General features: G+C 37.0%; 1 protein-coding gene across 3 annotated transcripts in view; it reads left to right on the top strand.

Annotated features, from left to right (window-relative positions):
* Positions 1-25,525, top strand: part of LOC129037901 (protein eyes shut homolog) — a 359,551-nt gene that overhangs the window by 1,703 nt on the left and 332,323 nt on the right. The window contains exon 2 of one of the 3 annotated variants that reach the window (XM_063666299.1): positions 18,296-18,341. The exons of the other annotated variants lie outside the window; for them this stretch is intronic. The gene's annotated coding sequence lies outside the window, so the exon portion shown is untranslated. The remainder of the gene's footprint in view (positions 1-18,295; positions 18,342-25,525) is intronic. 3 annotated transcript variants of the gene reach the window in all.

Raw genomic sequence — 25,525 nt, 5'->3', positions numbered from 1 at the left:
AAATATTTGCTATTGTGAACAGTGCTGCAATAAACATACGTGTGCATATGTCTTTTTAGTAGAATGATTTATAATCCTTTGGGTATATGCCCAGTAATGGGATTGCTGGATCAAATGGTATTTCTCGTTCTAGATCCTTCAGGAATCGCCACACTGTCTTCCACAACGTTTAAACTAATTTACATTCCCACCAACAGTGTAAAAGCATTCCTGTTTCTCCACATCCTCTCCAGCATCTGTTGTTTCCTGACGTTTTAATGAACACCATTCTAACTGGTGTGACATGGTATCTCATTGTGGTTTTCATTTGCATTTCTCTAATAACCAGTGAAGATGAACTTTTTTTCATATGTTTGTTGCCGGCATAAATTTCTTCTTTTGAGAAGTGTTTGTTCCTATCCTTTGCCCACTTTTTGATAGTGTTGTATTTTTCTTGTACATTTGTTTAAGTTCCTTGTAGATTCTGGATATTAGCCCTTTGTCAGATGGATTGCAAAAATGTTTTCCCATTCTGTAGGCTGCCTGTTCACTGTAATGATAGTTTTGTTTTGTTTTGTTTTGTTTTGTTTGTGTTTTTGGTTTTGTTTTTTGCTGTGCAGAAGCTCTTTAGTTTAATTAGATCCCATATGTCAATTGGGGCTTTTGTTGCAATTGCTTTTGGTGTTTTAGTCATGTAGTCTTTGCCCATGCCTATGTCCTGGATGGTATTGCCTAGGATTTCTTCCAGGGTTTTTATGGTTTTATGTATTACGTTTAAGTCTTTAATCTATCTTGAGTTAATTTTTGTATAAGGTATAAGGAAGGGGTCCAGTTTCAGTATGCTTTATTTTTAAAGAGAAAGTAAATAGTTATTTTGTTCATGTAAAAGATGAAGTTATTTGATAAAATCTATGATTTTCTTTTCTCCAAGATGAAATTGTAGTTGCCCTATGTTAAAAACAGGAAAGCATAAGTAAATGGACCCTAGACATTGAATTGCCTGCCCCAAATGAATCCTCGAATTTACATTAAGATCACATTTTGGAATTAATCTTAACAAGACTAAGAGTTTATAATATTACTAATATAAATAACATCAAATTTTCAGACAGTTTGCTCTTGTCACTATCATCTTTGTTATTGATACAGGCCGGGCATGGTGGCTCATGGCTGTAATCCAACACTTTGGGAGGCCGAGGCAGGCTGATCACTAGGTCGAGAGATGGAGACCATCCTGGCCAACATGGAGAAACCCCGTCTCTACTAAAAATATAAAAATTAGCTGGGCATGGTGGCACGTGCCTGTAGTCCTAGCTACTCGGTGGCTGAGGCAGGAAAATTGCTTGAACCTGGGAGGCTAAAGTTGCAGTGAGCCAAGATCGCGCCACTGCACTCCAGCCTGGTGAGAGAGTGGGATGCCCATCTCAAAAAAAATAAATAAGTAAAAGTAAAAGTTGTTTGTGCTCTTCTCCAAGTTATTCAGTCATGCAATCTCCTTATCCCATGTTGGCAAATATAGGTCATCTAGCACAAGTGCCTTTGTTTGCTATCTATCTTGTCATTTCAACATATCTAGGTGATCACAGCTTCCTTATGTCTTTAGAACTTATCTGTAACATTACTCTTTTTTCCTCCTGTCTCAGAGTAAGTTTGTTTCCTCTCTTTCCGTTTGCACAGAGTGTCATTCACAACTCAGCTGAGCCAAAGCTTTGTTTGAAATCAGTTAATAAGTCCCTCCCTTGCATTTTAGGGCTCTTGCTTCATTGATATTTCTCTTCTAATTGTAAATATATTTAGATCATTTATTCCTTTAAAGAAAAAAAGAATCAAAAATCTAAAAACGCTTCCGTTTTCTAATACCCCTTCAAGCTTCACTCTTAGTTTTTCCTTCCTTTCACCAATAACATTCCTAAGATTTTTCTATATTTGTAATTTTCCTTTTATATTTTCTCACTGGATGCTTTACTTTTCAAAATCTTCCATTATTAACGTCTTTACGTGCATAACAAAACTAAACTTTCACCTGTACAACTATTTTACCAGTTAAACCAATAGTTTCACAATTAAATAACTTTTAAAATTCTTTTTTCTCCTTGTGTATTGATGAAATGCTTTTATTCCTTGGTGTATCGGTCGTTTGTATCCATAATAACATTGTGTAAAAAAAAAATAAAAACTCATTGACATGTATTAGGTTGGTGCAAAAGTTATTGCGGTTTTTATCATTACTTTTAAGGACAAAAAACATGATTACTTTTACACCAAACTACTTACCAACCTGCTTGCCAATAAGCATCCATTTCTTACTCATCTATGGGTTGACATGAGTTCAGCTAATTTAGATTTGGCGCAATTAGGCTTGCTTTCTAGCTGTGAACTACGTTCACTTGTTTCTCATCCTTCTTAAAACTGAAGATAGCTGAGACATATTCTTTTTATGAAAAAAAGATCAAAGTGCTGGAGACCAAGTCAAATCATACAAGCACATTTCAAATTCTACTCACATAATTTCCACTATCATCTCATTAGAAAAAGCAAGTCACAGCCATGTTCAACATCAATTGGGTAGGGAATATATTCCTTTCACAGAAGGGGATAGAAAGTGAATACTTGTTAAGCAATAATATAATTTATCTCACTTGGGTTTCTTGATACTATGCAGCCTTAGTAGTGATAAGGATAGGAGGCAGGGAAATTCTGGGCAGAAGAGGGCAGGTCTTTGGCAAGGGTCCCACCCTCAAACTTGGAACCGTGGCCCAATGTGAGAACATGTATTCCTGTTTTCCCACTCGAATGCTGCCTTTTCCAAAACCACCTATGGCCCCCTCTGCCCCCCATCCTGTGCCCATAAAAACCCCAGGCTCCATCAGCAGAGAGCAGAGAAGAAGAGAAGCAACTGGATATCCAAGAGAAGCAGCTTGACTTCAAAGAGACAACTTGACAGCGTGGCTTCAGAGAGGAGTCTGGCCAAGGACTGCTGAACTCCAGGGGAGGATTGCCCTCCCACTCCATCTGCTTTCCAGCTCCCCTTCCCACAGAGAGCCACTTTCATCAGCAATAAAATATTCCACATTCACCACCCTCCAATTCGTTAGTAAGACCTGATTTTTCCTGGATGCCGAACAAGAGCTCAGGAGCCATGGGTGCAGACAATGAAGACTGTCACACTGACTCTTTGCCCTTGCTGGTGCAGAGCAACCACCACACGTGAAAAGGCAGGGGGCCAACTGAGCTGTTTAAGACTTAAGCTGTCCACAGATGGCAAAACTAAAAGAACACTGTAACATGGCTGGTCGCGGTGGCTCACACCTATAATCTCAGCACTCTGGGAAGCCAAGGCGGGCAGATCACAAGGTCAGGAGATCGAGACCATCCTGGCTAATGCGGTAAAACCCCATCTCTACTAAAAATACAAAAAAATTAGTCGGGCGTGGTGGCGGGCACCTGTAGTCCCAGCTACTCAGGAGGCTGAGGCAGGAGAACGGGGTGAACCCGGGAGGCAGAGCTTGCAGTGAGCCGAGATTTTGCCACTGCACTCCAGCCTGGGCGACAGAGCAAGACTCCATCTCAAAAATAAATAAATAAATAAATAAAAAGAAAAGAAATATTGAATTAGGTATTTAAAGCTATTAGTATTTATTAGTTTACATTTTTTTTTTTACACAGGTTTAAAACAAAACAAAAAAACACTGTAACGCACATCCTCTGGGGCTTCAGGGGTCATGGGTACTCCTCACTAGACACTGCCACAGGGCCCGCACAAAGTTTTGCTCCTGCCAATGCCCAAAAGCACTTTCCCTGGCTCCTGTACCTGTTCACCTACACTCCCCTCCTGCGAGGGGTGGAATGCAGTGAGACTGAGACAGGGGAGTCCACTCCTGATGCCCCGAAGAAGCAGCCAGCTAGTTCCAGTGCCCATGCATTCCAGTTTCCACCCGTGAAGGGGTCAGGGAAATTTCCTGCTTCAGTAGCGGTTTCAATTGTGTCTTCAAATAGAATTAGAAGTGATAATGTAGCTGACAGGAATCATGGTACATAGGTAGGTTGCTTTGGACAAAGTACTTATTAGGCTACTTTGTAAAGAAACAACTTATTCCTCTGAGTTATTTTACAAAATCTATGTCATCACCTTTGGTTCAATATCCATAAATGAAGTCCATACTATGTTCTAGGATTGGGTCATTGTCTAAACATTTTGTCATGAGATTGTGTGCTAAGATGTTGTTGGCTAAGAAGATTAATTAGGGTTTCTTTCTAAATATAAAAACAAGCCTCACCTTTACTTTTCACTATTTAATTCAACTGATATTTTTATCTTCACTCACAAGAAATTCAAGGATTTTTTTTCTGGAAAATAATTATATAGTTTACTACTTGTAACACATTTAAAGAGAAAAAAGTAGCTTCAATAACATGTGTTCCCTGAGGAACTGGTAGGTGATATGGCTGCTGTTTGATGATAGGTCAGTGCAGGAGAGTTGAGATTAATGAGTAAACTTGTAAACAGCTGGTAACCCGTGGTTTATATGTATGCAAAGAAATAAAACAAACTAAAAGTCTAATAAATTTTTTAAGTACCAGAATTCCATGCTTTGTGCAAGCGAGAAAACTGAAGGAAATGGTTATCTCTGAAAAAAAGCATAATTATGCAATGCAGAAATATGAGCATTGTCCCACCTCCAAGATAAAACTTTAAGAATTTAATACTTTTAATTCCTCAGTCTTATGAGTGGCTTCTTCTAAAGAGCGTATCGATAGCTTGATGAAAACAAGCTTCAAATTATTTATTTACATTTATTGGCAATTAAAAATTATATGTACAAAACATTACACTTATATTTTTGTGTCCATATTCCTCTGGAGAGACTTTCAGTAACATCAGTATGCCACCCATCACTTTGCTCACCATTTGGTGACAGGATTCATTGCATTTGCTAAAAAGTAAGATTACTGTAGTGCAAATTACGCATGCATGCTCAGTTGCAATTTTCCTCTGTGTGAGGTTCTTAAGTGCATGTTATTCATTGTTTATGAAATGTTTCATTTGTAAATCTGTTTTGAAAGCCTGAAATGGAACATTATGTTTCTATGGAGCCCTGTCTTATAGATTTTGTTTTCATTCTACAGGAATTATATTTTAAATATTATATCTGCTTTCGGCTATGTTTTCTTGCACACCCTTCTGTAAATCTTAATATATTACTATCACTCATGTGAAACAATCATTAACTCCATTGAATAGGGTTATAGGATTGAATTCTACAAAAGGACTTTTCTGGTTGGATTAGTCAGGGCTATATTCTTCTATTTATCATAGAATAAAAGTGTTCTTTACAAGAGCATTTCCAACTGAATCTCTTCTTTTTCTATCTGAACATTTTGGTAGAAATATACCATGACAGAACTTTAAACAATATAGTTTTATAATATCTATCTATAGTTAGCTACTAAGTCATGAGCCATGTTTATTTAAATAAGATACATAGATCATGTTTGCATATTTAAAAGATTAGAGAATTTTACTTGATTCAATAAATATTTATGAACTCCGTGCTAGGCAATGTGTGAAATATTGAGATTCAAGGATGAATTAGATATTCTCTGCCCTCCAGAATCTCATTTACATGCAGGCATGTAAATTGTTAATAGATATTCATCACACATCATAACATCCAAATAATTAGGATTTCTAGAAAAAGAGGTGACGTGGGGAAAAGAGTGCATAGAGCAAGGCTCATAAAAGAAGAGTGAGATTTGAATTGGGCCCTCGAGGGTTGGTTGAATTTCATTTGGCAGAGAAGAAGATGAAAGACAACTTATAAAGAAGGAAAAGAATGAGGGAGACAAAAGTATTGGATATTGTCAAGTCAACATACTTGGGAAGTATAGGGGTATTTTTGAACCTGTGACATTAAGTGTTCATTACAAATGGAACATGTTGAAACACTTTTGTTTACATTGCATAGCGATAAAGATTTGGGGTTTAATTTGTAGGCATTAGAGGGCCACCTAAATGTATCAGCAATGTAGCTACATGATTAATTTTGTTTTATGAGGAGAGCTCTCAGGAAATTGTAGGATGTAAAAACAGAAGAAGGAAAAAGCTTGATTAAACAGAAGAGGTTGATTAAACAGTTACTGAAGGTGAAATCAATAAGACATGGATATAAAATGAATGTTGAGGATGAGGTAGAATCAATGATAACTCCTGCTTCCTCTGTGCTGGAGGTCTTGGTGGATGGTGATGCTGTTTAGTTCTGAAATAAGACTTGGAGGAGTAAGTCAGAGGACACTTTAAAGTCAAAATGACAACAGTTATTTTTATTTGCTTGAATAGATGAGTTAAATTCAATATAGTATTCATAATAGGGCTAGGGCATATGAATATTTTGACTCTTATTTTAGAAGTACTTCATTTCTCTAGGAAGATAAATCAGTTGAGCTGATAATGCCTTAAATCATTGCTTCTCTGAGTCTGAGTAAATAAGTCAATAAGATATGATACTTTGGGGGATTAGCCCCTATTCTGATGGGTGGTAAGGGGTTGGGCTGGGAGCGCATGATAGGAAAATAACACAAAACATGAAACCCTCTCCTCAATGAGTGGAATGAATGAATGAATCAAATGTTATTTGATTACCCATTTCTACTATAATAACTTTCTGCTTGGATATAAGGAATTGTAGGACTTATTGGACTTATTGTCAAGAATATCGTGGTCCAAAGGGAACTATTAATATCCTACATATTACAAGCAACATCTATATTAGAGAGGATCTTAAATGTAAGATTTTCCCATCTTGTGACCAGAAATGGGTGGTTAGAGGGAAGAAGCATTCTGTTTTATCTCTTCTTTTACTTTCTTCTTTATTTATTAACCCTAATAAATATACACTTTTACATTTTTGTATTTTGGAGTTTTTGTTTGGTTCGTTTTTTCATTTTTGTAAGTTTCTAGTGTTGAAATTCTTAGTCAGCTTATTTGAGTGTACTAGAAAAGATTTTGAGATTAAGTTGTTCTTTCCATAATTTCTATAGCAAAATTTGAAGCCATCTTTTACAAATTATTTTTCTTAAAAGTGGTATATTACTTGTATTATTAGAATGTTATTTATTTGTTTTAATTTTGAAGTCATTATTGACTCACAAATGCTATTTTTTTAACCTTTATTAAATGGTTTCATCCTTTCAGTGCATATCAGATGATATATATAATACATAAAAATACTAAATTCATTTTGAAGTTATTCAGATACCTTTCTAAAGATTCTATAGTTTTCCCACTCAACATTAATGCTTTGTGTTAGCATGTGAAATTTCAAAATAAATCTGACTTCAGATGTAAACTATTCTTTACAGAAAAATAGGATTGTATGTTTTATGATGTTTGAGCAGCACATGGCTTTAGTGGTTTAAGGTGATAGCATATCAAACACATATTAGGCTAAGAGTCTGTGAAATATGAAGGCAGACATACTTCCATCTGCAGCATGGACTTTTTGCTTAACATTAAAAATCTACGTTAGTGATTTAACGTTGAAAGCTATCCAAAGCAGTTTCTTTTACAGCAATGTTCTGTCACCTGCTTGGCTAGCAAGCAAGGCAAAAGAAACTGTCAAAACTGCACATGCTTTGAGAGGCTGGCAGGCAAAAGAAATATAACACAACACTGCAGATTGGGTTTTCTGTAAGTGGCTCAGCCTGAACGGGTTAGAGAACTAGTGTATAACTGACTTTACCTACAATCGCTTAAATCAGCTCCTCAAGTTTACTATCAAATCAGCACTAAATATGTTCTCACTACAGCAGGGTCCTTGTATTAAATGTTAAAACAAAAAAAATAAAAACAACAATGATGATAACATTATGAGACATTAAGAGTCTCAAACAAATCCTCTGTGATTGATGTGTTAGCAGATGGATGCTGATAGAAGTGGGACCACCAGGAGGTTATGGTTAAGGAGAGTGTCAAGTAGTGGAACAGGGCTGTATCTGATGATAAGCACAGATCCAAGACTGCTGACCACTAGGCACAGTGCAGTGATTAGGCTAAAACTGCTGAGGCTACTCACCAGGAACATAGAGGTAACAGGGTGAGGCTGTGACAAAACCCATGGAAGATCCACAAACGATCACCTACAAATTTCCTCAGACTAATGAGGGAATGGCAAGCCATACCACACCTCCAGGCTTTCAGCGATGCTCACACAAGCATATAGCAACTCATTCTGCAGGACCATCTTCAAAGAGGAAGGATATTGATTTATAGAAAATGCTATTAGACATAAAGGATAATGATACATAGATCACGGATGCTGCATCAACATATGGAAGAGTTCTTGCATCAGCAAATAAAAGGGATCAATAATGTGAAGAGAGTGGGCATAAGATTTATTAGGAGGCTTTATTGCCTTGTGATTCATGAATCACTACAGATGGCAGTGATGTAGTATAATTTTCACAAATATGATGCAATAAAGATTATTAAAGCATCCTGCAGTGCCGTTTTTAGTTTCATCTATACACATAAAATATCTCTGAGAACTCTGTCCTTTACAAAAACAACATACAGACACTCTTCATTTCTAGTATTTTTTGCTACTGTTGGGTTTCTTCTGAAAGCATTTAGATATTTGTCTCATTTTCCTGTTGTAAATGCACATGTGACTGACAAGGATAATGATGGGGAATGTTTCACAGGTAAGGCTCATAAGTCATTATGGCAAAGTTGTTAAGAGCATGGACTACACAGGTGGAATGTCTGCCTTGATGTGTCCACTCTGCCCATATGCCTCACTGTGTGTTCTTAAACCAGTTTTTTTTTTTTCCTTAGGGCCTTTCTTTCCCCTCCTGAAATCTTCAATATGAAGCCATTATATTTTACCCTTTCCAAGTTTTAACATAAGGGGTTGCTGCTACAGATATACTGACCTAAAAGTATTAAGAATGTGAAAGACAAGTGTATTTTTAAGCTATACTTGAGAGTGTCCCTGTGATAACAATATGGAAGCCTAGCATAACATCAGGCGAATAACATAGTCACTTTTTGAAAGAAAAATAGGTAATCCTTTATATAACTTATTCATGTTCTAAAGAATCTATCACTTTTTAGATTTGTTTAGAAAATTATATCTTAAAACAATGGTAGTTACAAGATGTTAATGGCCAGGGAAATTCAAATACCTGTGTCAAAAAGAGACCTTGTTTTCTAGGATTATTTTAAGAAACAATGTTAATGAAATGTATTTCCTTTGTAGCTGTGAAAAAAATTAGTTTTACTTTAAGAGATGTTGTATATTTATGTAAAGTATAATAGCATTTAAATCTAGCCCTGTATTGTTCAAATGACCATTTTGAATGGATTCAGATGTGTTTCTGTTTTTTTTTTTCAAATAATTTACTGAAAATACTATTTTACAGGTGGTAGAATGTTGTCTTCCTTTGCTTTGTTTTCACATTATCCCTCCTCTTCTCTTTGTTTTATCAACTCTGCTAACACTACTGACCATTTCCCATACTCTGTTGCCTTGGGCTGTGTAAAATTAACTATGTATCAGCTGAGCACACATTCAGTTATATTTTTCTCATTTTTTACTGCCCAGGATTCTGATTTCTGAACTGTCAGATCCATCTTCTTTCTTGTCAAAATATCTTTTGACTTTATTATATACAGTCTCACCATCTGTCACACTGACAACCGTAATATATGCTATTTCTTTTAGACCATTTCCATCGTTAAAATTCTCTTTCCTTTCCTACCTAAATCAGATCCTTTTTCCCTGCATCACAAACTGAAATCTTCAACTATTGAGCTACTTCTATTCTACTATACTGTTTATTATGTTGAAACATTTACAGCCCAGTTGACAACACTTCAGCTTCTCTCTAAATCCATGATTTATTTTATTTCTGCAACATACATTACTCTGGAAACTGTGTAATGTTTGAATAAACTGACTGCATTTACTGTATTTAGACTCTAGGAAATCATCTTCATGAAATCAGTTTTGTTCCAAATATCATCTGGTTCCAACTGAAGCCCTACAAATGTAAGGCCTAGATGCAATGGAACTAAAATTCAAACTAACAATAAGCAAACTAAAACCAAGATTTCAATGTGGTGATTATACTGGCCAGTCATTATTCTATAAAAATGATTCTTAGTACTTTATACATTTTAGCTGAATAATCTCTAAAGTTCTCTTTTGGGCTTATCATGCTATTCTTGTTTCATAAACAGGAAAATTGATTTTCCCTCATTTTCAGAAAAACGACAGAGTAGAATAAATTAAAGGAAAGTCAAGTTATTCCTTGGCATATAAGTTTTTTTTAGAAAGGGGATTTGTTTTGTGTACTGATGTAAGAGTGCCCGACCTATTTGAGGCCATCAATAAATATTAGTTAAAAGATGGAATTAATGTTCTCAAAGAATAAATCTCATTTCCTGCTCTAGGACTTTCCACTTCCTCCACCAAAGATTCTTTTCTTGAAATACTCTTGAGGCTTTATCTCTCACCTCCTTTTTATTTGCTCAGATACTTTCTCAGCAAAGCATCTGACTCTGGCCACCATATTTAAAATTGCAGTTTCCTTTGGAACCTTCCTGCCCCTAGCCCCACTTTTCTGCCTTTTTTCACTCTCCTGTAGCACTATCATTAAGTGACATGTTATACTGTCCTTGTTTTATTATTTATTTACTTACTGCTCAGCTATCTTACTGAATTGTGAGATCCATAAAGACAGATATTTGTGTTAGCCTTTGTTGTTCCTGTTGTTGTTGTTTCTGGTCCTACTAAATCCCCAGGCCCAGAATAGGGCCTGGCACTTTGTAGACACTTGATAATTGGTTGTAGAATAAAAGTGTAAGTTGGAATATTTGGCTTAGAGAATATAAAAACACATTATTACTTTTTTTCAGTTTACAGAACACTAACTGGTTTTAGATCTCAAAACATGCTTAATAATATGACATGCTTATGATACATATTTTAGGCTTTCATAAAAAAATGCAGATGTTTGCACATTTAGAAAATTAAACACCAAAAGAGGCACCATAAATCATTTTGAAAAATAAGTGTCTAAATAGATAGGTAATTATATGGATGGATAGACTGATAAAGGGAAAGACTGGTGTGTGTGTGTGTTGTTTGTAGAACAACTGGAATAATATTGGAGGAGTCCAAAAACATAGTATTTTTGTTTTTTCCCCCTCACTAGTATAGTCTTCACCTGGAACCTTTCTTCCAGCCTATTGTCTCATTAATGAAGTTCTATCTACTCATGTCCTGAAGCAAAAAGAGACTCTAGGGGATGGAAAACTGCAAGAATATATGATTTAAGGGAAAAAGCTGGAATGCAACTGTTATAATTATTTAAGAAATTCTGTGTTCCATTAGAAATATATTTGTTTCTGGCTGTGGGAAGCAGAATGATGGCCCCTCCCAAAATGTCCAAATCCTAATACCAAGAACCTGTGAATATTCTACTTTACAGGGCACAGGGAAATTTACTTAAGGATTAAGTTAAGGATATTGAGATGGGGAGATTGTCCTGGATTATCTGGGTAGAACTGATGTAATCATAAGGACCCTCATAAGAAGGATGCAGGAAGGAAAAGGTGAGAGAAGGAGATGTGATGAAGGAAGCAGAGGTTAGAGAAGGATGTGAAGATGCTGCACTGCTGGCTTTGAAGAGGGAGGAAGGAGCTATAAGCTAACAGCTGCTGGCAGCCTGTAGAAGCTGGAAAAGGTGAGGAAGTAGATTCTATCTTAGCGCCTCCAGTAGTAGCCCTATGTCCTCTGATAAATTGACTTTACTCCAGTGAGACCCATTTTCAACTTCATACCTCCAGAACTGGGAGACAATAAATTTGTATTGTTTCAAGACACTAGTGTTTTAGTAATTTGTTATAGCAGTAATAGGACACTAACATATAGATTTAAACCTTTTATGGTCTTTCTAACGGCAAGACTTGGAGTTGACATACTATTTATTTATTTTTGAGATGGAGTCTCACTCTGTCACCCAGGCTGGAGTGCTGTGGCGTGATCTCGGCTCACTGCAGCCTCCACCTCCCAGGTACAAGAAATTCTCTTGCCTCAGCCTTCCGTTCTGGGACTACAGGCATGCGCACCATGCCTGGCTAATTTTTGTATTTTTAGTAGAGATGGGGTTTTCCCATGTTGGCCAGGCTGGTGGAGAACTCCTGACTTCCAGTGATTCACCTGCCTCAGCCTCCCGAAGTATATACAAATATTTAACGAAGTTTAGCGACATATAAAGAAAGACTGGCCCAAAACACATTTGTGAGGCAAATGGAGTTTGCCTGCAACATCTCTCCTTCTTGCCAAGGTTTCTCTCTCAGGAATTTTTCCTTTGTTCCTTTCATGCTGCTCTTAAGGTAGTAACTGATGATTGACTTGTTAACTTAAAAACTTAAAATAAAACATTTTTAGTTTAAAATGATATTTTTCCCAATAGCAATTTACTCTTCCCTTAATAAAAAATAGAAATATTTAATAGCAATAAAACTTACATTTTCTATTGTTCCCATAATAAATTACCCAAAAGTTCACACTTTAAAACATATCCCAGAACTCCGTAGATCAGAAGTATGGATGGACTTGTTTTGCTTCTCCATTTCAGGTTGGGAAAGGCCCAAATCAAGGTGTCAGCTAGCTAGGAAGAATCTGGTTCTAACCTCGTTGAGGTTAAGGGAAAAATCGAATTTCCTTTTCCTTGCTGACTGTTATCCTGGAGCCTGTCCGTAAAGACTCCTACATTCCCACATCACTTGCCCGCCTTCATCTTCAAGTCAGCAATGACTTGTCAAGAATTTCAGGCACATGTATACATATGTAACTAACCTGCACATTGTGCACATGTACCCTAAAATTTAAAGTATAATAATAATAATAATAATAAAAGGAATTTCAAATCTCACTGAATTTTCCTTCTGCTGCATCTTTCTGACTGCATCCTAAGAAAATCCTCTGCCTTTAAGAGTTCACGTACTTAGATTTGGGCCACCTGGGTCATCCAGGCTACTCTCTATTTGAATATCCAAAGTCTTAATTACATTGGCAAAGTCCACTTTTCTGTGTAACACAAATATTCACAAGTTCCAGAGATTAGTGTGTGGATACCTTCAGGGAGCTATTATACTGCTTATCACAATATCTAACATGTATTAAGTACTATGATATTGCATGGCATATACTAAATGTTCCACACATATTTTAATTTTGTCAACAGCTCTGAGATTGATTCTACTATTTTTAACCTTTTATAGGAGAGTACCGAAGAGGATCGTATTACCTGAACAAGTTTATAGATACAGTCAATTATGCTGTGTGGCATATGTATTCCTAAAATGTACTGTGCTATGCAAAATCACACAATGAAAAGCATGAATGTTAAGGTGGAGATGAGGTTAAGTGTACAACATTCAACAACTTCATAAGGGACACATTTGAAAAAATGATAAACTGATAAGGTCAAAAGTGCATTGCATATACATTAAGGAATTGATAAATATATAAAAAATACATGAAATATGTACTTTACCTTGAGAAAGATGTGAAGTTTGCCTTAGGGAGTGGTTATTGGAAAGTTTCAGCCTGCAAGTAATTGTGAAGTGGTGAAAGGAGGGTTATTTGAAATCAGGTGGAAAGCTGTAACTACGGGGTGGATGGGAGTGGCTCATAACCCATGTCATCAGCTAAGGCGGCTGGTAGATACTTGAGGAGTGTTTGTGCTTGCACTCTTGTGGATTCCTACATAGCTCAGTTCAGCTAAGTGCAGTTTTATGCATTCACCTAGTGTTCCTCAGGGATGAATTCATGCATAAGTAAACAGGAAATTCACACTATGCTTAAATTGTACCCTAATATATCCATTACGCTAGAATAAATTTGTTTTCAAAACAATTGTTATAGCAGAACTAACTGTAGTAAGAGGCAGAACAGCTCAGAGCAGGGTCATTTCATAATGTCTGAGCTTATTTTACACACACAAACATACACTCTTTCTTTCCTCTCTGCATTCATCAAAGAAAATGTGAAAAAGAGAATTTTGAGGAATTTCTATACTGAGAAATTTTAATATGTATCATAATCCTTCCTAAAGGCTTTTGAGGTAGTGACTCTCATAGTGTGGCCCAATAAATAAGCATTCTACCACAATTTCTGGCCTCCATCAACTTTGAACCTAAGTGTAAAGACCCATATACCTCTACATCACATGATGGAATTTTGAGAAAAGCCTCATAGCGTAGTATCGAAGGGTATGGACTTTGGTTTGATACACTCTTTTTGAAGTAAGCAGGAAAAACTCTATATTCCTTAAACTAGGGGTGCCAGTTCATGGCCTCTTAGGTACGAGTTCCTGGCCTGTTAGGCACTAGGCTGCACAGCAGGAGGTGATCAGTGAGCAAGCAAAGCTTCATCCGTATGTACAGTTGCTCCCTATCACTCACATTACCGCCCTGAGCTTTGCCTTCTGTCAGATCAGTAGCAGGATTAAATTCTGATAGGAGCCCAAACTCTATTGTGAACTGTGTGTGTGAGGGATCTAAGTTGCAAGCTCCTTATGATAACCTAATGCCTGATGATCTAAGGTGGAGCTGAGGCAGTGATACGAGCAATACGTCGATTGCTTGCAGACTCATATCAAATCCCTATTAGTGGCTGGCAAGCGACAAGCTACATCTGGTGGCAGGATTTAAGTCAGAATCTGGCACTTATTTTAGTCCACCTGTGGTCCACTCATTATTTTATTTACCACTTTCATCTATGCTTTTTTCTCACACTATGCACTTGTCTCAGTCACGGTTTTGGTAAACCCACAAGCAAACCCTAGCCAAAATGAGTAAAAAACAAACATTACTGGAAAACTTTGAAAAGGGGGAAGAGTCAATGATGAAATAGCAGAAGACTCTAAGACTGCCAACAAAAACCTGCATTTAAAATAAAATACCAAGAGTCCTACTTAAATCATGAGTTCATTGCTACAGGCGATTCACATTCTTCAAGCCCACTTTGTATATGTGGCAACCAGCTATCCAACAAAGGCATGAAACCTTCAAAACTGCTTCCCCAGTTGGAGACCAAGCAACCTGCATTAAAATACAAGCCTTTGGAGTTTTTCAAAAGAAAAAAAAATCAACATAAAGAACAGAAGCAATTATTGAAGACTACCACTTCATCAAATGTGTCTGCACTGAGCACAGCATTCTTAGTTGCTAACTGCATTGCTAAAGCCAAGAAGCTCTTTACTATTGGTGAAGAGTTTATCCTGCCTGTTGCTAAGGACATTTGTCATGAACTTCTCGGAGAGGCTGCAGTTCAAAAGGTGGCAATGTCTTCCTCTTTCAGCTAGAACCATAAGTAGACAAATTGGTGAAATGGCAGAGGATATTGAGGCACAATTGTTAGAGAGGATTAATGAATCACCATGGTATGCAATCCAGGTTGAGGAGTGTGCCAGTGTTGATAACAAGGCAACAATGCTTGTTTTGTGCAACATATTTTTCAAGAGGAGGTGCATGAACACGTTATGTGTGCTTTTGTTGCCAACCAATATTGCAATTGCAAAACTATTCAAGTCTTTGAATGATTACATGCCAGGAAAACTGAATTGGTTTTTGTGCTGAATATATGGATGGATGGAGCGGCTACCATGACTAGACTGCTTTCTGGTTTCACTACTTGGATCAAAGAGATTGCTTCTGAATGTGAGTTTGCACACTGTGTCATCCATAGAGAAATGCTGGCTAACTCAAAAATGTCACCTGAACTTAACCTTTTGCAGGATGTGATTAAAATTATCAACCACACTAAACTACACACCCTTAACTCACATGTCTCTTCATGCAGCTCTGTGAGGAGATGTAGGCAGAGCCCTTGTTTCTTCTTTTATCTGCAAAAGTTAGGTGACTTTCTAAAGGTAGATCACCGGCTAGAGCTTTGGAGTTACAAGAGCCACTCCAGAGATTTCTTTTAGAAAAACAGTCACCACTGGAAGCACAACTCAGTGGCACAGAATAGGTGACAAAACTTGCTTACTTGTGTGACATATTCAACCTGCTCAACAAACTCAAGCTGTGACGTCAGGGGCAAATGATAACTCTTCCAGTCGGCAGATAAAGTGGCTGCATTCAAAGCCAAATGGTAATTATGAGGGCAATAAGTGAGCATTGGGATTTTTGACATGTTTCAAACATTAGCAGAGATTTTGAAAGAGACTGAGCCAGGGTCTTCTTTCTCCCAGTTGGTACATCATCACCTATCTCAGCTTTCGAGCATCTGAGCATTACTTCCTAGCCACAGAAGACCCCCAAACTTGGAAGGAATGGATCTGCAGCCCATTTGTGAATAAGCCAGGTTAATCAACTTTGTCTGTGCTAGAAGAGGATCACCCTCTTGAGATCACAAATGATGGTGGCCTTAAAAGTATGTTTGAGACAACTTCAAATTTCCATACATTTCAGATTAAAGTCAAGGCAGAATATCCTGAGATTGCCACAAAAGCGCTGAGAAGCCTGCTTTCGTTTCCAACATGCTATCTTTGTGAAGCAGGGTTTTCTGCAGTGACAATAACTGAAAAGCAATTTTGGAGTAGACTGGACATCAGCAACACACTTCAGGTACCACTGTCTCCCATCACCCCCAGAAGGGACCATTTAGTTGCAGGAAAACAAACTCAAGGCTCCCACTGATTCTACATTATATTGAGTTCTATAATTATTTCATTATATATTACAATGTAATTGTAATAGAAATAAAATGCACAATAAATATAATGCACTTGAATCATCCCAAAAACCATATCTCACCCCCAGTCCATGGATAAATAATCTTCCACAGATCTGGTCCCTGGTGCCAAAAAAAACTGGGGACTGCTGCCTTAAACTGTTAATACAATTTGCTTTGGTCACCTACATATTAACACATCTAGAAAAAGGCAGGAGAGTTTGAGACTAGATGGACATTTTCAAGTGGCACTTTATACACAATCTAATTTTGTTCTCCTAGCAACTGGTAGAGGGGGTGGTCTCATCAGCCTATTTATTTTATAGATCATGAAAATGTGTTTTAGGCCGGGCACGGTGGCTCACGCCTGTAATCCCAGCACTTTGGGAGGCTGAGGCAGGCGGATCACGAGGTCAGGAGATCGAGACAATCCTGGCTAACAGGGTGAAACCCCGTCTCTACTAAAAAATACAAACAATTAGCCGGGCGTGGTGGCGGGCGCCTGTAGTCCCAGCTACTCTGGAGGCTGAGGCAGGAGAGTGGTATGAACCAGGGAGGCGGAGCTTGCAGTGAGCCGAGATTGCGCCACTGCACTCCAGCCTGGGCGACAGAGCCAGACTCCGTCTCAAAAAAAAAGAAAGAAAGAAAATGTGTTTCAAGTAAGTCAAATGGCTTTACTAATATCACACATGAGTCAACTGCCAGATGAAAATTTTAAAAACTTGTCTGTTGACAGTGAAATCTATTATGTCATATTGCCTTCTGCTAAAGCCGTGACTGAGTCAAAAAGGAAAGTTTTCCTCTCAATTATTCCTTATCTGGGAAAAGACACTTATTAGACTACTTCCTGTACTAGATTTTATCTTTTTTTCTCATCGTTATTAACATAATCACCCAGTTACTCAAGCCCAAAACAATGAGGTTTTCTTAGTATACTCCCTCATCCACTACATGCAATAATTTACTAGTCATTGTCTATTAAACATTTCTTGAATCTTTCCAAGTCTTTCCATTCATTTTACCACCATCACTGTAATGCAGACCACGTTGCCTCTCAAAGATCTCTACAATTTACTTCTTCAAATTCATCTTCTAAAATACCAACATATTTAGCTTGCTATTATAAAATTTGCAATAAATGAACACAATTAGTTCTCCGAAAATACATAGCTTTGTGACCCCTTGAAAACCAAAGAAACTAGAGGCTTATATATTGGAACATAACGCCTTCAGTAATACATTTTTATGCACATTTTCCCAAGGTTATTCGTTTCATGAAGCTTTGCCAAAGTGGGATAGTCCCCTTCCAGGAATTCAGTGGAATAAGAAATACAGGAAAGCCCTTCCTAATATATGAAGAAATTTCACAGAAAACATTATTTAACATATATATTGAGTGGCTGTTACATAGGTCTCATAGAGTCACTGAGAAATTCCAAGAAGTGTCATTTTTCAAGCTTGTTGACCTTACCTGAAACCAAGAACAAGTCTTGCCCTTCTGAAAACATGTGCACAAGATTTATAGGTAAATGGTTCTTTATTTCTAAGTCCCCTGTACTCCCTAGGGTGCCTGATGCAAGCTGTGCTGATGCCTTAAGGAGTCTATATTAGGTGAGTAATTCATTAACACCTAGACTTTTATAAACTTATGAAGGAAATATCTCCTTTTGAAAAAAAGGAGAGAATGGTATTCTTTTACTTCAAATCTGTTTTAAAAATGACATTTAAAGATCAAGCTGAGGACACAATTGAGAGTTTTCACGCTGACAGCCTCATGAAAGGAATCTTGAAAACAGTCACATTCCATGCTGAGACTATAGGTGACAGTTGTTCCAATCCAGACCAGCTTATGGTGGATTTGGAGAGGCAGGAGGTTCAAAGTAAGTATTTTCCCTGCTGCAGCTTTGGAAATCACATTCTGGAAACCAAAAGGGAATGCTGCTCAATGCTGCCGCATGTTTGAAGGAATATTTATTGCCTTGATTTTATATTTATTACCTATAACACTGGCATTTTAGGACATAAAGTTACTTTACAAAGTCATATTAGGTGCACTTATCTTAAAAATGCATTTCCCTTGGCTGTTTTGCACTTCAAAAGATGGATAGGGACCTGTGGGTGCTTGAACATTGTTTTGTTTGGTTTATGAATATTTTGACTCTGTCAGTGGTGTTGTGGATGATTTTAGAATGCCTTGTTCTAATAGTTGTTTTGATATGTGGCTTTATGAATTTGATCTTTGGAAGCAAACTGTGCTACACTCCATTGCCTTGGATAATTTGGCTCTCTTGTTGCATAGTTGTCTTCTGTTTTACCTTAGAGCATTTCAGTTTCTTTTGCAGGGCTTGGGTCCTGAAATGCCTCAGCCTTTCCATGCTTTGAGATAACTTGCCAGAGAAATGAACGCATTGCTTACTCAGGAAATTACTGCAATGGCACTAACTGGCATTAGTAATTAAGGGGTTGCTTTTGTGGTTTGCAAGTTTTTGGTACAAGAACATTTGCATAGTTGGTGCTACATTCTGACAAATATACACAATATTCAGAAATTCCAATGGGATCATTCACTGCTTCCAGAACATTAATTCCTCTGTTTTTGTTTCACTATTGTCTTAATTCTGGCCTTTAGCATTCCTTGATTGTGCAGGATCCTAATTTGTTGCTCAACATAAAGTTTCCATAATCCCCCAACTTCCTTCCTCCAGCTTCCTTGTCCTTTAACATCACCAGGATCCTCACAATCAAATCATTTTCACGTTGGTGCTAAAGCTATCTTTCTGAAGTAGATTAATCATGCTTCCACAAACACTCTTATCTCTTTAACCAAGACACTCTATGATGTATGCTTCACCTACCTTTTGTGCCTCATGTGCTACAGCTCGTATATATTCTATAGCTGAGAATGTTAAGGATGTTTCTTAGACTCACATTCACACAGTATTTTATTTCACACACACATTGCTACATGTCTTTTTCTGTTATGGAATTGATAGTAGCAGGAGGCAGCCAAATGCCTAGGCAGATAGGGGCAGGTACCTAGTGAAACCCCATCTCCAAGCTGAAGACACCTTAAAGCCTGAAAGCCAAGTTACGAGTCAACTCCTTGGACCAGATTGAGAACTTATCCTCCTGTTCGGTGCACTTTCCTCTGATTGATCCCCACCCTTCACCTATTCTACATATACCTACCCTTTCCTAATTGTGTCTCCACACTGTTGTGCCCAACTTTGAGTGGTGTCTTTGCTTTAACCATTTTTGCATACTCACAAACCAGTCAGAATGCACTCCCCATCCTGTGCCTATAAAGACCGCAGTCTCATTTGGTAGAGGAGGAGATGGCCTGACTTCGGGGAAGAGACAACCTGACTTCGGAGGGGCACAAGTCTGAAAAGGTTCTGAGAAATAGCATAGTGTATTTAGAATAGCATACTTAGAATATTTATATTTTTTCACCTACCTAGCTAATTTGAATTCATCCTTTAAAAATTATTTTATTCATTCATCACAGTAGTTGCTCAGTGCCAATCATACCCATGCTCCAAACTAAGATTATAAAAATGAATAAAATATAGTTAATTCCTTTAAACAACTAAGTCTTTCATGATAACCCCTCCTTTCCCTGACTCATCTAATCATAGACACAAAAGGAAATGTTTAGTCCAATCTCTTCTCCCAGTTCATTTTATTCTTATGCTATGTTATATATTGCATCATATCTGTGTATCTGAATATCTTCCTCAATAAATAGTATACTTTTGGATGAATATTTTATATTACCTTGTTTCTGTATAATTAAACTGGACAGAGTAAGAATGAACTGATTCATTATATTCTTTATATTTTCCGGTGATGCCTAAGACTATGCCAAACCCAGTGTTTCTTGGTTAATGCTCATGGTCATAGCAGACTAATTGGACCAGTTTTAATAGATTTTCATCTTGACATGCATGTAATGCATAAACTATTGAATTGCAATTCTTAGTGTTTTTTTCCTCTTATTAAAGAAAGTTAGTAACAAAATTCAACCCTGTACAAACTATTGTGGGTACACATATATGAGCCACATGTATAACACAGGGAGTTTAAAACAGAATGAAAGTGTCAGCTGTCTTAATACAAAGATATATGTTCTATCTTCTAAAAACAGGCATTTCTAGTTTTAACTTTTAAAATACAATGTTGCTTTCTGCTTGGAGCCTTTATTTTCTTGTCTTAAAGCCTTTATTTTCTTGTAAATCAAATATTGGTGCAATCAATTTTTGAGGTAAACAATGTCTTTTTAATTATTAGTAATGAGATGCCTAATTACAGTATTAACATCTAATTCATGTCTTGTCAAGATGAGACAACCTTGTCAGAAAACTGTATTTTCTACAGAAATCTCTGTAGCTCTGTCTTGCGGTACAGCATCTTTCTTTCAAGGCAATACTCTTTTTCTGTTCTTGGACATCAAGTCCACAGAATCCCTGTGTAACTTTCAGGTTTATTCGGGGTGGCAGCACCTATATCCTATATAATTTCATAAAGTGAAGACCAGGCTGCTGCTTTTGAACTATAAAATAAGTTGTCCTGACCATAATTCAAGCTATCTCCAACCTCCTGTGAGCATTTGCATAAATGTTCCACAAGAAAACATGGCAACATGAAGTAAATGGCAATCTGCCCCAATCATATTCTGGAGAGCACTCTTTGAGCAAGTGAACGTCTATTTAAGGTTACACAGTGTCTTTTTGTTACAGGAAGGAAGGTGGTGAGTATGAGTTGTCCAGGTACTTTGGTATTGTGAAAAGAATTGAACAAAACTGCACAAAGTAACAAAGGAAGGAAACACAGGAAGGAAGCAGCTAAAGCAGAGATTTATTAAAGTGAGAAAGCACTCCACAGGGTAGGAGTGGGCCAGAGCAAGCGGCTCAAGGGCCCAATTCCAGGTTTCTTGGTTTTCTGTACTCCTTGTGAGGTCCCTATTGGCTACCCTTTATCTGGATGAAGGATTTGGTCCGTGGCTAATGAAAGGCTGAGGTGAATTGGTGCCCTATGCAGGTGAAGGGATGGCCCATGCTTGGCACTCTCCTTTTCCACCGGAGATGTGGTAGAAGAGGAAGAGTTGTAATATTTTAAGAGTGGATATAGGGTTACTATGAACATGACAATACCTGCTATGAAATGCCATGTGGAAAACTGTCTACATAATGAGAAGACATGGATTTTATTGTGACCCTATTAATTCTTAGCTGCCCAACCTTAGACAAATTACTTAATTCTGTTTCTACAAATTGTCATTTATACAATGAGAATTTAATCATTAATAATCATGTCCCTATTTATAAGATATGTTTATTAGCATATTTTCTTGGTTTCTCCCCCTTTTCTAAAAGGGAATACTTACTTTTAGAAGTATATTTCCTGCAAAGTATTGTTTTCATATTTTAGAAAATTAATTTGAAGGACTATTTCTGTATATATCAAGTAAAAAACACAATTTGATCATAAGTCACACAGTAGATTCCAAGACCGTTAGCTGAAGAGCACCAGAAAAAAAACAGGTTAAAAATATTTTGAAAATGTGCCTAAAGAAAAAAATCACCAGTTTGCAGTTGCTCATGATTTATTAATTTTCATGCCACAAAGTTAAAATAAATGGTCCATCATATTAATGCATAGCTTACATTTTAATGAGAACAATGTGTTACCACATACTGCTCCTCTAGGACAACTTTTCATATGTGGCATCTAGCTCCTTCATACAATCTGACTTCTTATGTTGAATTTTAATGGACTATACAATTTACAGTCAATATTTTTGTTATTACCTTCATTGCTTCAGGAACACCTAGAAGTGATTATGGTAAATAATATTTTGACTTTCCTAACAGAGGTATACTTAGCAGCAAAGTTATTATTTAAAACAATTTGGTAGCCTATTGAATATAAATAATTAAAATATTTAAAACATGAGCAAATGTATAGATGTACAAAAGAATATAAACAGACAAAAAATATTATATAAAGAAGGTGTAATGTCATCTAACTGGATATAGAAAAATGCTCAATAAATGAACTCTATCAAATGTTATTTTTAAGCTTAGGGTAGTGATTTGGAAGACATGCCCTATGCAGTGTTTGATTACTGACAACATTGTGATGACTAATATCACTTTAATGATGTATCTCAATTGTAAGGATTTCACATTTTCAAATGAGATGGTATAAGTTATAAAAATATATATGCTTATTTGAAAAGATGAAATAGGAAACAAAGAAAATTCTAACACTCAAAGATAATTAGTGTACCCATTTGGTCATCATTTTTCCATACTTTTTTTTGAACATATTATATTTTCATCTGTATTTTCCATTGCATATAGATAATTTAGTACATTACTTACTGCTGTGCGTGTGTGTGTGTATGTGTGCATGTATGCCAGGCAATCATCCTTGCCCTATGCATTAATACAATATTCAAAATAAACACGATGTCAAAAACTGGGAAGGGTCTGCTATTTTATGTTTTTTGTAAGCTTACATGTTAGACTGCTAAAGTTTCATAAATTCTGGTAAGTTCTAAGAGATACTTGAGTCAGCAACAATGGACTTGATTTTTCATGGCACAGCAGGCATCACAACTTCACATTTGTTTTAGTTCTCCTTGTTTCCAGGACAATGCAGACAGTCCATATAGATGCTATACATGTAGTGAGTTTGCATCACAGTTGGAAAATCCAAGTTTAGGTAATCCCAATCTTTTATAGGAGATATACTAGCAAACTTGCCCAACCTTTGCCCTCGAGGGAGACTTTTTTTTTCCCCAAATAGCAAACAAATCTGTCATTTACCCTGAAGGAAGACAAACATCCTTGTGAAGATTGTCCAGTATAGTGACCCTGGGCACATGACATGCAGAAACATGAGAGACCCATGGAAAATTGTATCCCAACAAAGTGAGGTAGTTTTATCAAACCTGGGTAGATCAGACTTCCTTCCCCAGGAATTTGAAATTGGGAGTAAAAGGATTAAATTTGGAATTGAAAGTAAAAAGATTCGGGTCTGAATTATTTAATAAGAGAGGTAAACAAGCATTTTGCTTTATTAAAATAAGCTGAATATCAGAATAGGTTGCTTTGGATATAAAGTGTCATAAGGGTTTCCCTGTCATATGCAGTACTGCTAAATGCAGGTACATTTTTGCACAGATGCCTGATTAATTTTTTAAACCAACCAATTATTTAAGCTAGAAGAATTGTTGGGTCAACAAGTTATGACAGTACTCATTTTTTCAGGCCTGCATACATGTTACTCACATCTTATACTTACACTTGTTTACTTAATCTGCTGAAGACTAAATAGTTTATTAAGTGGTATGTCTTCATTTGTGTTTGTGTGGGCTCCCCCATGTTTATCCGGGGTATTTTGTGCTGTATATTTCTATTTTATATAATTTTATGCATTAAAACCCATGCAAATCCTCACTGTGATTTATATTCTGTATCACTTCATAGTCCCTTTCATACTTTTTTAAAAATAGGTGATTCAACTTCATGTTTTTTTTTTCTTTTTAAGGAAAGCTAAGCTGCTTTAACGAGATCTCATAATTATTTGACCTACATAATGTAGAGTTAGTTTTCTTTTTTGATTTCGGTAGGTTTTGTGTAACCAGTGGGGTTTGGTTACATAAATAAGTGGTGATTTCTGAGATTCTTCTGCATCCATCACCCAAGCAGTGTACACTGTACCCAATACCCAATGTGTAGTCTTTTTTTTTTTTTTTTTTTTTTTTTTTGAGACGAGTCTCGCTTTGTCGCCCAGGCTGGAGTGCAGTGGCACGATCTCGGCTCACTGCAAGGCCTCCTGGGTTCACGCCATTCTCCTGCCTCAGCCTCCCGAGTAGCTGGGACTACAGGCGCCCACCACCATGCCTGGCTAATTTTTTGTATTCTTAGTAGAGACGGGGTTTCACTGTGTTAGCCAGGATGGTCTCAATCTCCTGACCTTGTGATCTGCCCACCTCGGCCTCCCAAAGTGCTGGGATTACAGGCATGAGCCACCATGCCTGGCCCCCAATATGTAGTCTTTTATCCCTCACCCTATTGCCTCCCTTTCCCCCAAGTCCCCAAAGTCCATTGTATTATTCTTATGCCTTTGCATCCTCAGAGCTTAGCTCCCACTTATGAGTGAAAACATACAATGTTTGGTTTTCCATTCCTGAGTTAAATAATGGTCTTCAATTATATTCAGATTGCTGAAAATGCCATTATTTCCTCCCTTTTCATGGCTGAGTTGTATTCCATGACACATGTATGTATGTGTATGTGTGTGTCTGTATGCATATATATCTCACAATTTCTTTGTCCACTCATTGATTCATGGGCATTTGGTCTGATTCCATATTTTTCCAATTGCGAATTTTGCTACTCTAAACGTGTGTGCAAGTATCTTTTTTTGCATAAAGACTTCTTTTCCTCTGGATAAATACCCAGCAGTGGGGTTGCTGGATCAAATGGTAGTTCTACTTTTAGTTCTTTAAGGAATTTCCACATTGTTTTCCATAGTGGTTGTACTAGTCTGCATTCCCACCAGTGGTGTAAAAGTGTTGCCTTTTTACCACATCCCCACCAAGAAGTATTATTTTTTGATTTTTTTTAATTTTGGCCACTCTTGCAGGAGTAAGATGGTATTGTATTGTGGTTTTGATTTGCATTTTCCTGATCATTAATGATAATGAATGTTATTTTATATGTTTGTTGGCCATTTGTATATCTTCTTTAGAGAATTGTCTATTCGTGTCCTTAGCCCACTGT

Source organism: Pongo pygmaeus, chromosome 5 (assembly GCF_028885625.2).
Source record: "Pongo pygmaeus isolate AG05252 chromosome 5, NHGRI_mPonPyg2-v2.0_pri, whole genome shotgun sequence".
Lineage (NCBI taxonomy): Eukaryota > Metazoa > Chordata > Mammalia > Primates > Hominidae > Pongo > Pongo pygmaeus.
The sequence above is the reverse complement of the archived record's forward strand: the minus strand, read 5'-3'. Positions and strand labels throughout refer to the sequence as shown.